Source organism: Taudactylus pleione, unplaced genomic scaffold, assembly GCF_031769625.1.
Source record: "Taudactylus pleione unplaced genomic scaffold, aTauple2 ptg000792l, whole genome shotgun sequence".
Classification (NCBI taxonomy): domain Eukaryota; kingdom Metazoa; phylum Chordata; class Amphibia; order Anura; family Myobatrachidae; genus Taudactylus; species Taudactylus pleione.
The window spans coordinates 5,322,265-5,338,268 of record NW_028285194.1 but is presented as its reverse complement, the minus strand read 5'-3'; positions in this window follow the sequence as shown (position 1 = coordinate 5,338,268).

Sequence of the window (16,004 nt, the reverse complement as noted above, 5' to 3'; positions counted from 1 at the left end):
TATGTCATATTAGTCTTGAATCATTGGTGTTTACTAAACAGCAATGACTGATGGCCAACCCAAGTCCTGGTTTTAAGGATTTCCGTGTTTGAGCACAGGTGACATGGTTAGTACCTCAGTCATTTTGATATAACAATCTGTGCTCAAGCATGGATATCCTTAAAACATGGTGGTTGCAAGCCACCACTTTTCTGCTTGTTTAAATGGCAATAACTTTAATAACAAAACATGTTGAGTTTTGCTAATAAAGTAATTGATGTTTTAAATTTGAGGTTTAAGCACACCGAGATGCGATGGCTTTTTCAAGCCCTCGCTTAATAATAAAACCCGCTAGACTCTAAGGGGGTTTTGAGAACAGAGTTTGGGAAACACTGTGCTGGAGTATCTTCCACAACCTTATCATACACCTCTGAAGAGCCACACTGTAGAGTTTTAACTTTTTTTTAGTGCACTGAAATAACTGTCATATCTGAATTGTTGCAGCCCTTGCTGAAATCAGCTGAATAATTCCAGCACAATTGTTCTTTTCCCTCTATATTTTTTCAGTTATTTTATGCACTGAACTAAATCTCTTTTAATGCATATTGGATGTTTAATCCGTCCAGTGCCAGGAGCACCAGCAGCAGAATCCTGAACAACCTCCAGTGCCCATCTGACTCTGAAGGGATTATGTAGTCTAACTTTAATTTGATTTGTACTAGTTTTGTTATATTGCATTTCAGCTGAGTCTCTTAGTATAAAGATTTCATTTATTTATATCATTATTTAAATTGGATATGGTATGGTTATTGTAAGAACATTAAGAGAAAAAAAAAATCTGACTTCCACTGTATGAAAATTGCACGTTAGGCATATAGATATTGTTGCTAAATTGGATGAGATTTCAGGATATATTGTTAGGGCTTTATATTTTTAGAGGATAGTAAATGTAATATGAGCAAAAACACTTTTATAATCTTATTTCATGGAACATATATTGCAGATTGCAGAGTAGCTGGTATGATATGATCTCCATTAGTATTATTATTTTTTACGATTACAGATGGTTCCATGAAAATCCTCAATACTACAATGTATTGTGAGGTTCCTGATATAAAAAACATGCTGGGCTTATAATATATAGAACATTTAAATATCAGATAATAGAATAGTGTTAGGGCATAGGTTCCCAAATGCGGTCCTGAAGGTACCCCAGCAGTCCAGGTTTTAGAGATATCCATGGTTGAGCACAGGTGGTTAAATCAAGTTGACTGATGTGCTCAGGGCGGCTACTGACACATTCTGTCAGTGAGGCCGCACAGGGGCGCTGGGTCCGGCTGAAGAAAATTCCCACCCTCTGCCCACCTGCTGCAGGTATAATTTTATGGTCAGGGGGAGGACGCAGGGAAGGAGCGGGCGGAGGGGAAGCACGGGACTACGCTGGGTGCGGAGACACCTAGTGTCGGCCCTTCTTGTGCTCAACCAAGGATATCTCCAAAACCTGAACTATTGGGGTGCCTTGAGAGCCGGCCCAAGGGGGTGGTGCAATGCGTATGATAGCTCCCCCCCACAGGCAGAGGAGACTGCTACCACTGTCTCCCTGCTGCCACTGTGTCCCAGCATACAGCAGCATGTACTGGGATGCTGCCAGATAAGAAGGAGGAGGGGGGTCCTTCCAACAAGCCCGGGCCTGGATAATTAGTCTCCACCCCCTCCCCCCTCTTGGCACCCATGGCCTTGAGGACTGCATTTGGGAAACTCTGTGTTAGGGTAGTTAGAGCTTGATTAAGAGATGGCTACATCCCAGTAACCTACCAGCAGTTTCGGCTCCTACCTTTTTACTACTATGATGAGCCGGGCTGCAGTTCAATGCCTCGGGGGTGGCAGCTGGGAGCGGTCTCTATCCATTGCGCAAGGGCAAAATAGGACAGGGAAAAAATTATAAAAACTGGCGCTTGCACAGAAAAATAACATCAGCTTAGGGCTGCATCTGCTGCAATGCCTAGAAGCCCAATAAGGCTGCTGTAATAACAGCGGAAGCAGCTTCCCATATCAGTCCAGACTGGCAGTCCCAGGGGGAGAAAACACTCCCCTTAGGGCTGCTTGTCTAATGTGTGATTAGCAGAAAGGGTTTCCAGTGGGACACCACTGCTAATTCACATACAGTACTGGGTACTGGGTACTCACAGGGGAGTGGTGGCTTTCACTGAATATTAAAAATACCCCACTGCCTCCCAGTAATGTCCATGGTCTTCCAATGCCAACAACCATCTGTGCGTACACTCAGATGGATGCTTGCACCATTGGGGTTCTCAGGACTTTTGCACATGTGCATTAGCAAATAATCTCTCACCTTCACAAACCAGCAAAACCAAAATGCTGGCTCCTCCTCAGTGACAGGAGCCGGGTGCTGCAGTGTGGCACTCTCCTGCTGCATTCGGCTCCTGTCACAGAGGAGGAGCTGACAGTGCAGGCACTAGTCTCCAGGGGGCAGCCCCCCCTTCCCCCCCCGAGTCATGATCTCTGGATTTCCAGTGAGGTCATGCCCCATTTGTATTAGGCCACACACCCTTTTTGAATGCGCAGATCTGCCACGCAAGGTGGAATATGGAGTGTGCACCGGGTGTCACCAGAACCGGCGACACCTCTGATGATGGTCATTCATCGCATCGTCCCATCTGCTGTTCTGCACGGCAGATGGAATGATGCAATGGACGATGAAGTATAGCTACATGCAGCATGAGATGATACATCGCGCCGTCGTACATCGGATTGTGCAATGTGCACACAAAGTATCGTTACATCACATCTTGCATTGCGGGATTGCATTGTTGTACGGTGTGTATCCAGCTTTACACTCTGAGCTCTAATGGGGCAGGGACTGAATGTGAAAATGTTCTCTGTACAGCGCTGCATACTATGGTAATGCTATATACATAATAATTCCTGACCGGGACACATTATTTTTTATTTATTTTCACTTGACAGAAAAAAGGAGAATTGACATTCCCATCACCACAACGTTTCACTAATGTTTGTTTCTTGATCTGACTGATTGTGATCTCGAGAACTAAAGTAGTTAGTGCAAAATGTCAGATCAGAAGTGCAATTTGCTGACATTTCCATACCAACAGAGCCATAGTACATTGCAGTGCTGATCACAGTTATCAAGTGGATTTATGCAAATTGGTAATGATGTATACATCAGTCATCAGCATGGCGTAATGCTGAGTATATCTGTATCTAGGATAGAACTCTGCAATGTATACTAGCCACTAGTTTTGGGGCTTTGTTGTGTATCCTGTCCACCACAGTGAGCCCTGCAGTGTTTACTTGTCACCAGGATAAACCCTGTGTTAAACTAGCCACTATACTAAGCTCTGATTTATACAGTATATTATAACCAATTTGTGTGTATTACGTACCAGAAGTTAGCTATGCTGTGTACTAGCCACCAGAATGATTCTGCCATCTACCAGAATGAGGCTACTAATTTGTATACTAGTCACTCAAACATATGTGCAGATACTAGCATTTCTAATGGACTTTGGCTCTCATTCAGAGCCGTACGCTCTGAGCAGAGCGCACGCTCTGAATGAGGGCCGGGCTCCATTTTCATGGAGCGTCCTCCTGGACGCTCGTATAGCTGTGGGTCACCACCCACAGGCTATACGAGCGTGCATTGTGATGGCCGCGATGGTCGAGACCATCGCGACCATCGAATTTGCGAGCCGGAGCCTGCGGTTGAGGTTTTCAACCGCAAGCTCCGGAGTGATTTTGGCTCTATCAGAGCCAAAATCACTCCCACTGACATCACTAGTGATGTCAGTGGGCCGGCTTTTGACGGGAGGCGTTCCCGTGGGAACGCCCCCGTCAGGGAGGCACGCCCCTGGCACGCCCACCAAAGGGGGCGTGCTGTCAATCAACATTGACAGCACGCCCCCTTTGATTGGACACAACGAGCGAAGGACTTTCCTTCGCTCGTCGCGTCTGGCGCATGCGCACGACGGAGCTCCCTCCGTCGTGCGCATGCTCAGTCCATAACATCGACCCACTTGCGAGCGGACAGCCGCTCGCGAGTGGGTCTGAATCAGGCCCTTTGTTTTCAATACTAGGCACCATAATCTATTTATTGTTGATTTATTTATTTTTAAATATATGCTATAAGAAATACAATTAAATGTTCTCCTGAGGGTTGTTTCTAGAGAGGAGGGGGCCCGTGTGCAGTCTCCAACACGGGCCACCTCCTTTCTGTCCGGCGGCCGGCTGCGCACTGAGGCCAACACCGCACTTATAGACTCTGGGCACTAGAGAGTGCCCAGAATCTATAGCACATGCACAGATCACCGGGAAAATTGCCATAGCGGCCATTTTCCCTGTACTGCGCATGCAACAGGAAAATGGCCACGGCGGCCATTTTCCAGCCATTTGTAAAAGTGCAGACACCAGAGCCGACGTGGGACTCCGGAGAGGTAAGTTTTATGGGTGCAGGGTGTGCGGTACAGGACCCCCTGGACCCAGGGGCCCGTGTGCACAACACACACTGCACCCATTATAAATATGCCCCTGGTTCTCCTGAGGATTGGCAGTCTTGCAGAGTTGAGTATATCTGCTCTTTTTTGCAAATCCACGTATTGGAACGACAGATCGTGTTAAATATGCCAAAATCATGAGGAAATAGTGAGTCCCCACTCACGATCACGATGCGATGCGCATCCCCGCTGGTCGCACATTGCATCTTCAGATCTGCCTTGCAGTAGGGCAGATCTGACAATCTAGGAGGCGATGCACTGTGAAAGTCTGACTGCAGGAGAGATCGTTTGAAGAATGGACACCAAATTGTGTGCAGATCATGTGGAGATCATGTGCAGAGCTGCTGGGGAGAGTTTCAAGGGAAATCGTACATAAATCGTACACAGCGGCTGATCGTGTGCAGATCACCATGTGTGTGGGCAACATCAGAATTCACATATTTTGGTTTGCACAGTAATTCCCATATGAGTCACTCAGTCTGAGTATATATTTTGCATTAGGTGCAGACACAGTACTGTGATTTCAAGCTTAGATGACCAAAAATTTGTATTCTGTGTCTGAGTGAGCTGCACCTTAGATTACATTTTTTTTAGCAGTGCAAAAAAAAAAAATCTCAAGTCTTCTAATTCAATTTAGATATTTAAAAGGAAGACTGTGTATTATCCTGAGAGGAAGTATAATGGGTGTTGCAGGCACATCATCTGCACCCCAAAATAATAAAAGTTGAAAAAATATTGTTTTATGTGGTTTATAAAAATATCTCAATAATTTAGATATTTAAAGAGAAGAGTGTATGATTTTGAGAGGTAACTGTTATAAAACACCCCTGTATATGCTTAAGACCCCTACAGCCTCCTACTGAGATCTTCTGCCTATAACAACCACCTGTTGTTCCCATAGTGTTGAATACACTCACCGGTACTTAGGCGTCCACCAGGACTTAAGCTCAGGCAGTAGGGGCTTATATAATACAAGGGTAATAACAGGATATTGGCTGGAGTAGATAAAGATACAGGGTAATTGCAGAATCAGAACCAGCATCCACAGGGTTAATTGCAGGACAGTTAATCTGTATAGCAAACAGGTGAATTAGCAGACAGCCACAATAATCCACACAGCAAGACTTGTAGCAGCAGTACAGAATCCAACACAGTATATATATATATATATATATATATATATATATATATATATATATATATATATATATAAAGCATCCACAGGGTTCATTGCAGGACTGTTAGTCTGAATAGCAAATAGGTGATTTAGTAGACAGCAGCAATAATCCACACAGCAAGGCTTGCAGGTGTAGCAGCAGCACATATACACTTGTGCAAGGCAGATATTTGAATTTGCTGAAACACTACATCATAGATTATATTCACTGTGTCAGCATAGGTGTGCAAGGCAGATATTCACTGAGTAGACTTGTTAATACTTGCAGTTGGTAGAAATGATAATTAAAGTTCAACAAGAATGTAGTAAACTGAGAACAGACATAACTGGGCATATGCAGAGCAGGAGACCAAAACAACAATACACATGGAATGGACCAGGCAGCAACACAAGGTAAAAGTTATCACCGGCAGGGAATGCTGGGAGTGAATACAATATAACAGGAAGAGGAACCAATCCAACCATCCTCCTAATTGTAATGCAACTGAACTGCATACTCACTGAGAGCTAGATTGAAGACTGGCTGCAGCTGAATGCTCCCACAATACTGACAGCTTCCCTGCTGCCTAGCAACAGCCAGGACTAAAAACTGCTAAGGCTATCAGAAATCCTGGAAGCGGATCATAACAGTAACATATATTACTATACTTATTGGGTGCTTTGCGGCCTCATCAGCAGCACCCCAAAATAATAAAAGAAAAAAAGGTTGTTTTTTTTCTTAAAATTGAATCTCAAGTCTTTTATAATTTAATTTAGATATTTCAAGGGAAGATTGTGTGTTTTTGAGAATTACTGGGTGTTGTGTCCCTGTCAACTGCACCCCAAAGTAATAGTAAAAGTTGAAAAACAATTTTTTCTTTGTTTAAAGAAATGCATCAAGTATTTTAATATAACTTCACAGTAAAGGTAACAATTCCACATTTCTCTATCTCATTGTATGTTCACTTGGTGTGGTGGCAGTTACAAGTTCAAGTAAGTAAGTTAAGTAATAGCTTACCAGAGCCATCACCGGGTCCCCCATATGCAATAAAAGGCATGGCCTCATGTTCATGAGGCCACTCCCCTTGATCTGTCATTTTGGGTGTGTAACTGCATGTCACGCCACCATCCTCATCACACTGAGGGGCTTGCCCAGTGCTCTGGGAGCTGCATGGAAGCCCCAGTCTCCCCCAGCACAGTGTGGATGATCCATCACCTCTTCAGCTCTGCTCAATGACACCATCCGAGGGAGTGACACCAAAATAGCAGAGCAGCTCTGCGATTTTGGTGTCACCCCCCCTGGATGTTGTCACCCTGTATGATTGGCACCCCCTAACTCACCCTAGTGATGCCACTAGCTTTATTACTCCTGTCTTGATATAAATCATTCACAAATTAGTCTATACAAGAACAGGAGCAACCAAGTACTAGCGCTGGTAGCCATGGTACTTCTTCATCATCTACTTTTTAAAGAAGGTCAAGAGCAGGGGCAGGCTGGCAACTTTCACCATGGGAGGCAGACGCAAGCAAGTGGCCCCGCTTTCTACCAGCACTTTCAATGGATTTGTAGGCAGCACTAGAAATAAACACACAGGAAAACATATGCAACTTGACAGAAGTGTTTCAATACACTGAAATGTTGCTCTTGCTATGTTTTCCCTATTATGAGTGTCTGAGTCAGTCGCGGCCATCCTTGTGTTTTTTGCAGCAGCTTCATCTGTGACCTTCTGCTAATGGTGCTACAAAGTCCTTCCCTGGTGTACATCCGTGCGTCTACATGTGCAAGGACTGAGACACTCACTTTCAGTGTCTTTAGATGCTCAAATACTGCTTGGGAAGTATTCAGACGCCACCATTAGTCGCACTATTGATACTTGCACCTGTATGGCCTCCTATGTGACTGAATGTGAATGAATGTGCATCTCAGTGCGCAACCACTATCAGCCACACATGCCTGTGACACTCCTATAAGATGCAACATCACCGTGCGTCTGATTAGCCGCCCCCCTGTCACCGCCCAGGAACTCCCCATAGATTGCCAATACAATTCTGCTACAGTGCATCTAAATCTGTACTGCGACTGTACAAATAATATTGGGATACATGCACAGAAAAAAGCATCTCTCCACTGCATCCGACATCGCGGCTATGTCCCACTGAGAATCTGGCCCTTTGTGTCTCTACTTTGAGTGCCGCCTAATGTGGAAATTGGTGTCAATATATAGACACATATTATAAACAACACTCCACAAACATAATTTATGCCAGACTGACATATAATTTGTACACACATACTAATATGTACAAAAAGCAATATAGTCCTGAACTCACAGTACCAGCAGCAAATGTCCAGGTGCCTGCACAGATAAAGGCAATAAAACATATGTGGAGGTGTGCCACTCATGGATCCCTTAATAGTAGTACTCCTAATGATAGTGTGAAGTAATACAGACATTAAAATGTTGAAGCAAGCTATGTCACTGTGAACGCTTAAGGCGCGTATCCACTAGGTGAGAAAAATGAGCGATTGAATGATTACATCGTTATCTTTCAATCGCACAGTAATCATGCAGAAAAATGTCGGCAACGACCAGTGAAGCGCGTTCCCGCAGGTCGTTGCCGGCATCGCTCATCGTCCGAGCATGTTGGTCAACCATGGTTGAACATGTTCGGGGATGAGGGAGAGTGCCTGCACTGAATGACATATCGTTCAATGTGGGCACTGCACAGTATAATGAACGGCTGAACGATAACGATATCATTATTGTCATTATTGTTCAGTCCATTGTTGGCAAGTAGATATGCAACTTTACTATTAAGGGATCCATGAGTGCCGCACCTCCACATATGTTTTATTTATATAAACACTATATATATATATATATATATATGTATACAGTATATATATACAGTATATATATATATATGTCAGAGTCCAGCCAGGGATCGGCTGTCCCTTACCGTCCCGCCAGCTTCCTCTGACTTCCTGGGCAGTCGGGCGAATGGTGTGGCGACGTGGGAGGTGCTGAGCATTCTCCCTGATGCTGGTGTGTCGGGCGGCCTGGTGTGCGGGGATCGGAGTCCCTGTCGTGGGCGCCGCCATGACACTTTAACTTGTGACATGCCTTCCTTCCCTGACAGTCTGGCCGGTCAGCTGATGCTGTGGACCAATCAGCAGGCTTCCAGGGGTATACATCCGGCTCCTGTGTATCAGGTATTGCCTGAACAACCATTGTCGCTGCTAGTGTTACCTGTGGTCTTTCGTTCCAGGTTCCCTTGCTTCCAGTGAGCTAATCCCAGCGTGACAGTATTCCACGAGCAACAGTGCTTAGCATTGCAGCCTGTGTGCAGTCTACCTTCCTCCTCACCAGTGCTTTACCATCACAGCCGGTGTGCAGTTATACCATCCTCCTCACCAGTGCTTTACCATCGCAGCCAGTGGGCAGTTATACCATCCTCCTCACCAGTGCTTTACCATCGCAGCCTGTGTGCAGTTATACATCCTCCTCACCAGCGCTTTACCATCACAGGCTGTGTGCAGTTACTCGCATCTGCCTCTCCAGTGCTTTACCATCACAGCCCGGGTCCAATACCACTACCCACCTCGTTTTGAGTGTTTTGTTTCTCCTTTTCCCGCGGGGCTTGGTCCCCTAGTGAAAGGACCCCGACCTGCTTACGGGGTGCAGCTCAAGCCCATATCCCGCTTGGAGGGGTCACTGGCGAACACCTCCCCGTGGGTTAGACTCTGCACCATTGACTAGGTCTTGCCACCGACCAAGACTCGTGGATGCGGAGATCGTACATCCAGGCCCCTCGTCTTCGTTTCTTCCTGCAGCCTCAGGCCTCGGCTTTCAAAGACCCACCTCCCAGCGTGACATATATATATATATATATATATATATATATATATATATATATAATATATATATGTAAAGGCCTGGTACTTCATGGGCAGCATACTACAAGCAGCCCCCCTGAAACAGTGCCTTTAAATTGGGTATTTGTGCTGCCGGGACGTGAGCATCTACAGTAGCACCACAGCTGTATCAGTGGTAGCAAGGCAACAGCGCACTTGCCACAGCTGATGTTGCAGGGAGACTGTGTGATGTAGTTTTTCAGAGCCTCGCAGTCCCAGCGGTCACTCACTGGGTTGGTATCATCTCTAGAGCGGGTGCATGGAATGGATGTTTGATTCGTGGAAGTGATCCTTTGATGGAGACATCCTTTGCTGTTATCGATTGTGGAAAAATTAATTATGAAAGAAAATCTCATCTGTGGTTAAAATAGTGGTAATCTCTACCACTATAATAGGTACACCTCCAATTTTGGGGTGTTATTACCTGGTGACTAGAATAAGAATAATTTCAGATACTGCACTAGGAGGTGCTTTTTTCTCACCTCTTTAACAGATATATATATAATTTCACAAAAAAAAGTCCCTAAGCACATGCCCCAACGGAATCGGTATGATTTGCGTCCGGCATTTAGAAACCCGACAGCGGCTGCCCGACATGGGTGAAAATCCCGATCGTCCCTAAGGTAAGTATAGACTAACCTAATTCCCCCCCCCTAACCCTCCTTAGGGGTGCCTAACCCTAATCTTCCCCCCAGTGCCTAACCCTAATTCCCCCTCTAAGTGCCTAAACCTAACCCCCCTTCCCCGCCGCCTAAACCTAAGTCCCCCAGGGGGGTGCCTAACCCTAACCCTCCCTTCCCCTAGCCTAACCCTAACCTCTGGGGGTGCCTAACCTTAAGTCCCCCCCGGGAGCCCTAAATAATCCTCCCCCGCCGCGGCCGTCCACGCCCGGTGCCTGGCATCCCTTCGATCGGGATGTCAGGTGCCAGTCTCCCGCCGTCGGTAAAATGACAGGCATCTAGATTTAATGCCTGTCATTTAACCCTCGCCGGGATAAAGCAGTCGGGAAGCCGGCTGTCGGGATTAGGTCTGCTGGCTTCCTGACTGCATACCGCCCCAACGGCTCCAACTATTAGGCAGACAGGACAGACACTACCCAATGCCAGAGCGGAGAAGGACCCTGTGGCCTGAACGGGGTAAGTATGGGACCAGGGGTTGGGGTCAGATTTGAGTTGTGAGGGGGTATGGGGCAGAACAGCAGATAGCAGAGGGTGAAATGGGGTGCAGGAGTAGAGACTGAGGACTCAGGGGCACCAATAATACTTATTGCATCTATATAGATCGTGTGTATATATATATATATATATATGTATATATATATATATATATAAATATATAGTATTTAGATAAAACTGCACATGCTCAAAATACAAAAATGGAGTGCAATGCACATAGGACCTCATTCAGAGCCACTCACAAAATGCGAGCACTCGCTCTGAGTAAGGGCGGCCGCTTCTTTGTAAAGAGCAGTGTCCCACCATCGACCCGCTTGTGAGCGCATAGGCGCTTGTGAGCAGATCTGAATGAGACCCATAATCTTGTTGCAGCAGGAATAAAGGAGCCAGCATATCCAAGGTTAAATATCTGACAATTTTTAATATATCCATAAAGTGCATTCCAAAGTGCAAAACAATGAGGGGATCCATTTATAACATAGCAGCAAAGCTCAAACAAGACATATCATTTGTAGTGGCAAAGAAAACTGATTCTTATCAACAACATGTTCCCCTCAAAGAGACAGGGATCAGCTCGATAGCTGTTTCGGTGTGAGTTCATCATTGTCAGGATCACAATTTAAGTCCCCCATACATCAGCAATTGATTGCAGCAATCGAGCAATTTGTAATTGATTGTGTATAAAAATATTTCCCTTTTTCAATCGATTGTGGCAATTCTGCAATCTGCAATCGAATAAAAAGGGAAAGATTTTTATACACAATCGATTGCAAATTGCATGATTGCTGCAATCAATTGCTGATGCATGGGGGCTTTGACCCAGCATCCCAGACCTCTATATGTACCAACTCCCATAAACAAACAATCGTCTCACCTGCAAAGAATCATGTGTATAATCAATCACATTTACTACGTCTCATAGACACCAGCAGACACCAGAAATGACATTGCGCTTCTCCAGGCTAACAGCCTAAAAGGAGTGCTTGTGTAAGCAATAGTCATTTAGTAATCCAGTGTCACAAACACATTAATAAAAAAGTATCAATGATAAACCCTAATCAATGCAAAATATACAGCAATTCACCTGATACATTGAACAAATAAACGGAAGTGATGTATCGTTTGCTGAAGTGGGGGTGGAGTCGGCTGGCGTTCTCGGAAACGGGGGAGTGGCCAGCAGTGTCCTGGGCTCGCAAGACAGCCAGTCTGAGTAAGCTTAGGCTTTCTCATCTGGCCAGAGGCCCGGCACCATCTGCCATCGCAATCATCGTCTACCAATGGTCGCGATGGTGATCCCAGCCTGCGACCTTGGATCGATGATGTGAACTGAATATGCATAATTTACTTGTGGGAAGAAGACAAGCCAGTGTAGGGAGTGTGAAACTTTGGACAATGGGGGTCATTCAGACCCGCTCGTGAGCAAAGTTCGCTCGCAAGCGAGTCGATGTTGTGAGAATGCGCATGCGCACGACGGAGGGAGCTCCGTCGTGCGCACACGCGAGACCCGGCGAGCGACGAGAATTACATCGCTCGGGGTCTCACACCAAAGGGGGCATGCTGTCGATGGTGACTGACAGCACGCCCCCTTTGGTGGGCGTGCCGGGGGCGTGGCGGCCAGACGGAGGCGTTCCCATGGGAACGCCTACCGTCTGAGTCCGGCCCCACTGACATCAGTAATGATGTCAGTGGGAGTGACTTTGGCTCTGATAGAGCCAAAATCACTCCTGGGCTTGCAGCAGCGAGACCCTACCGCAGGATCTCGTCGCAAGCCCGATGGTTGCGATGGTCTTGACCATCGCGACCATCATCATGGACGCTCGCATAAGCTGTGGGTGGTAACCCACAGCTATGCGAGTGTCCATAAGGCCGCTCCACATTTAAATAGGACGGCCCTGATTTAGAGCGAGCGTTCTGCTGAGAGCATTCAACTCTGAATCAGGGCCAATATTCTGCTGGGAAATACTGGGTTTGGTCATTAAAGTGGATATTAATTTGATGCATACCAGCTACATCCTTTCATGACAAATGTGTTCTCTGATGGAAGTGGCTTCTTTCAGCAGGATAATGATGAATGGTGAAGATGATGAAGAGTTCAAAGTGTTGCCGCACATGATGAAGAGTTCAAGGGATGCTGCACTCACATAAAGAATATAGTAGCTGGGGTACAACTCAAATACACCCAAGGATTTCACAATACAAACAACAAAAAAGAGGGGTTCATCTGAATTAGTATAAATTCACTCTTTGTTACTATTGCCAGCATAGTCAATATGAATGAAAAGTAAGTCTTATGAGTGGAATAATTTTTTTTACATATGTTTTCAGCATAATGTTGAATTAACTCCATGAAGAATTCAGGCTGTTCTGGGGGGAAAGGGAGGGGCCTAGCAAGTATTCGTAAGGTTTACCTAATATATTTTGTATACCAGAGAGTGGGTTGAAAAGTGCATTGCATAGTCATTGCTACTCAATTGAGTGCATATAAAAACATGATATCATTATATTACTAAAAATTGGTAATAACAGTATTCATGTAACAAATTCTTGACAATCCCACAGGAGGCGCAGGTGTACAGTAAATAGACCATTAAAACATATACAGTGTAGAACAGAAAAATAATAATTTTATATGCATACACCAAAGAAGAAAATTTAAGCTTATCAAAACCACTTCCTTGTGACCTTCAGTAAAAGTGCTCACCAGGAAACGTAGGGCCTGATTCAGCTAATAGCCATGATACGCAGTTGCTAATATTTGCAGTGAAATGCAAATGTTTGCAATCGCATTGCGATCACAGCCTGACATAAGGACGCCCACTTCCCCTTACTCACATCCAGTGGAGGCCCCAAAGGTGGGGCTGCAGCACAGTTCAAAATTCAAATAGGGGAGCCACACCAACTACCAGTGAGTCCCGGCCAGCCATGTTTTGCAGCGTTTGGAAGGGCAGTTGGTGTTGCTCCCCTATTTGAATTTTGAACCGCGCTGCAGCCCCACCTCTGTAGCCACCACTGCTCACATCCATATACTTGGGGAACATAGTGAATTAATTTGTAACATCGGACCCATACGCACAGTTAAGGCAGGTCAGACTTCAGCGCACGCTATGAGGCAGGCTGCGTATGGCCACGAAGTGGATAATTTATGCACACCCCTGCAATGGTGTTGCAACACACTGGCACGCCTGCGTTTGTCCGACCACACACCCCTGTCACCACCCACAAATGACACTTCCTGTCCGTCACTGTGGTCTGGGTATGCATAGCCTCTGCAATCTCAGTTCATATCGCAATTGCTAGTTCATGCACATGGACTGCGATCTATAAATATGCGCAGTACGCAACAATCGACCGATTGCATGCGTATTAGCAACTACGTTCCTTGCTGAGTCAGGCCCATAGTCCTTTATTTATTTATTTATTAACAGTTTCTTATATAGCGCGGCATATTCCGTTGCGATTTGCAATTGTCAACATTGATAGAACAAAACTGGGTAATAACATACAGATATATAGGTAGGAAGGCCCTGCTCGCAAGCTTTATGGCACCTAAACATTATTCCCTCTGTATACACTCCATAGAGAACATCAATATATGGGTAATAAACCACTGTCGTGCACCAGTTTTCTTAAATATCACTCACTGTGTTGTCAATGTAGAGAATGACATGCTATTGTATCCTCTGCTAAAACATTCTGTTAAATTACAGCTTTTTCAGCAGAAGAGATGATGTGACCAGATGTGTGAATGTGCTTTTGGATATTTTCTCTGTTGCTTTGCTTTTCACATACTGTAGTCTTGTATTAAGTAAGATTCAGGTCTTGTTTCTGGGGCGTAATTCAGTGCATAGCATGTGTCAGGTAGACTGCACAAAACTATAGCTACTTTGTCTTTTACACTTTATATTTTAGCCTATTGACTGTATTTGTGCTACTGTATCTAGCATTCCATTTATATGCTCCTGTATATCCTATTCTTTACTAAGTCTCATTTGGTATCATTTCCTTAGTAGAAACCGCTTCTTGCTTTCTGCTTACACTTTAAGTTGTATTTTTCATGCAGCTTTGAATCCCACATGCCCTTTGTGGTAGTCTCATATCGTATGTGAGTCTTATGTTAATTAGCTGGTAATTTTCATGCCTGTCGGACTTTCTTTTCCCATTTTTAGTATTAACCTCTAATTTGTCTTTATTAATAACCTTCCTCAAATACTGCTCCAGGGCCCTCAATACGTGTTGCCATTGGCATCACTAGGAGGGTGCGGGCCACACCGGATAACACCATCTGAGATGGCAACACCAAAATAGGTGTCACCCCCTTGGATGGTGTCACCAAGCAAAGCTGTGAACCTTGTGCCCGCAAGACCAAGCCTCCTTTTGCTTCTGGAGTTCTGAAGGTTCAGCACCTGGTGTCATCACCCATTGTCTCACCTCTGCATGTTGCCGAATATAATTCTCTGTTCTCTGTTCAAGCAGTAAACACTTGTGGGCATATATTTGTATATACTTTACTAATGACCAGCACAGTAGGACTTCATTACATAACATTGCCAATTTACAAGATGGTGTAAGAGAGATCACTTTTAGAATAAATGAGCTGATACATTGACAGTTTATTATAAAACATGACCTACGATCTCTCCAGTATAGCTTATCAAGTATGCTTATCTTATATTCCAACGATTTAGAACTATTGTTTTTATTTAAAATATTTTTTTTTCTAAGATAGTGCTCGTATAGGGCCTGCAGCATCCCTGTATGTGTCTTTTGTCGGTATTGTGTGAAACCACGACAGGTCTGTGGTGCTATGCATTCTACAGTAATCTTACCAGGTTAGGATAGATTTCTTGCTTCTTCTTGGTTATTATAGAGAGAGGTAATGAGGGTTATCCACACACAAAGGAAATTGGTGTTTCAGAATTTGACTTTATTTGGAGACAATCCTGCTTTACAGTTTCCTTAACAGTTTTTCAGAAAACAATAACACACATAACAGTTGGCTACATGGAATATTACACGCTGACACAAATAAAATTATTTATCTTGCAGGAACACTGGAACTTAAGCTTGCAGGAGGAATGAATGGTTAGTTTTGCCAGGCTTTACTACTATGCAAACACTGTAACACTTTATGGGATTTACCTAACACAACCATAACAGTAACATTTGTTGCAATATCTGCTACTTGCACTGGTTACAGTGTTTATTACAGAAATAGTAAATACCTATTTGTTGTAATCTCCTTTCTA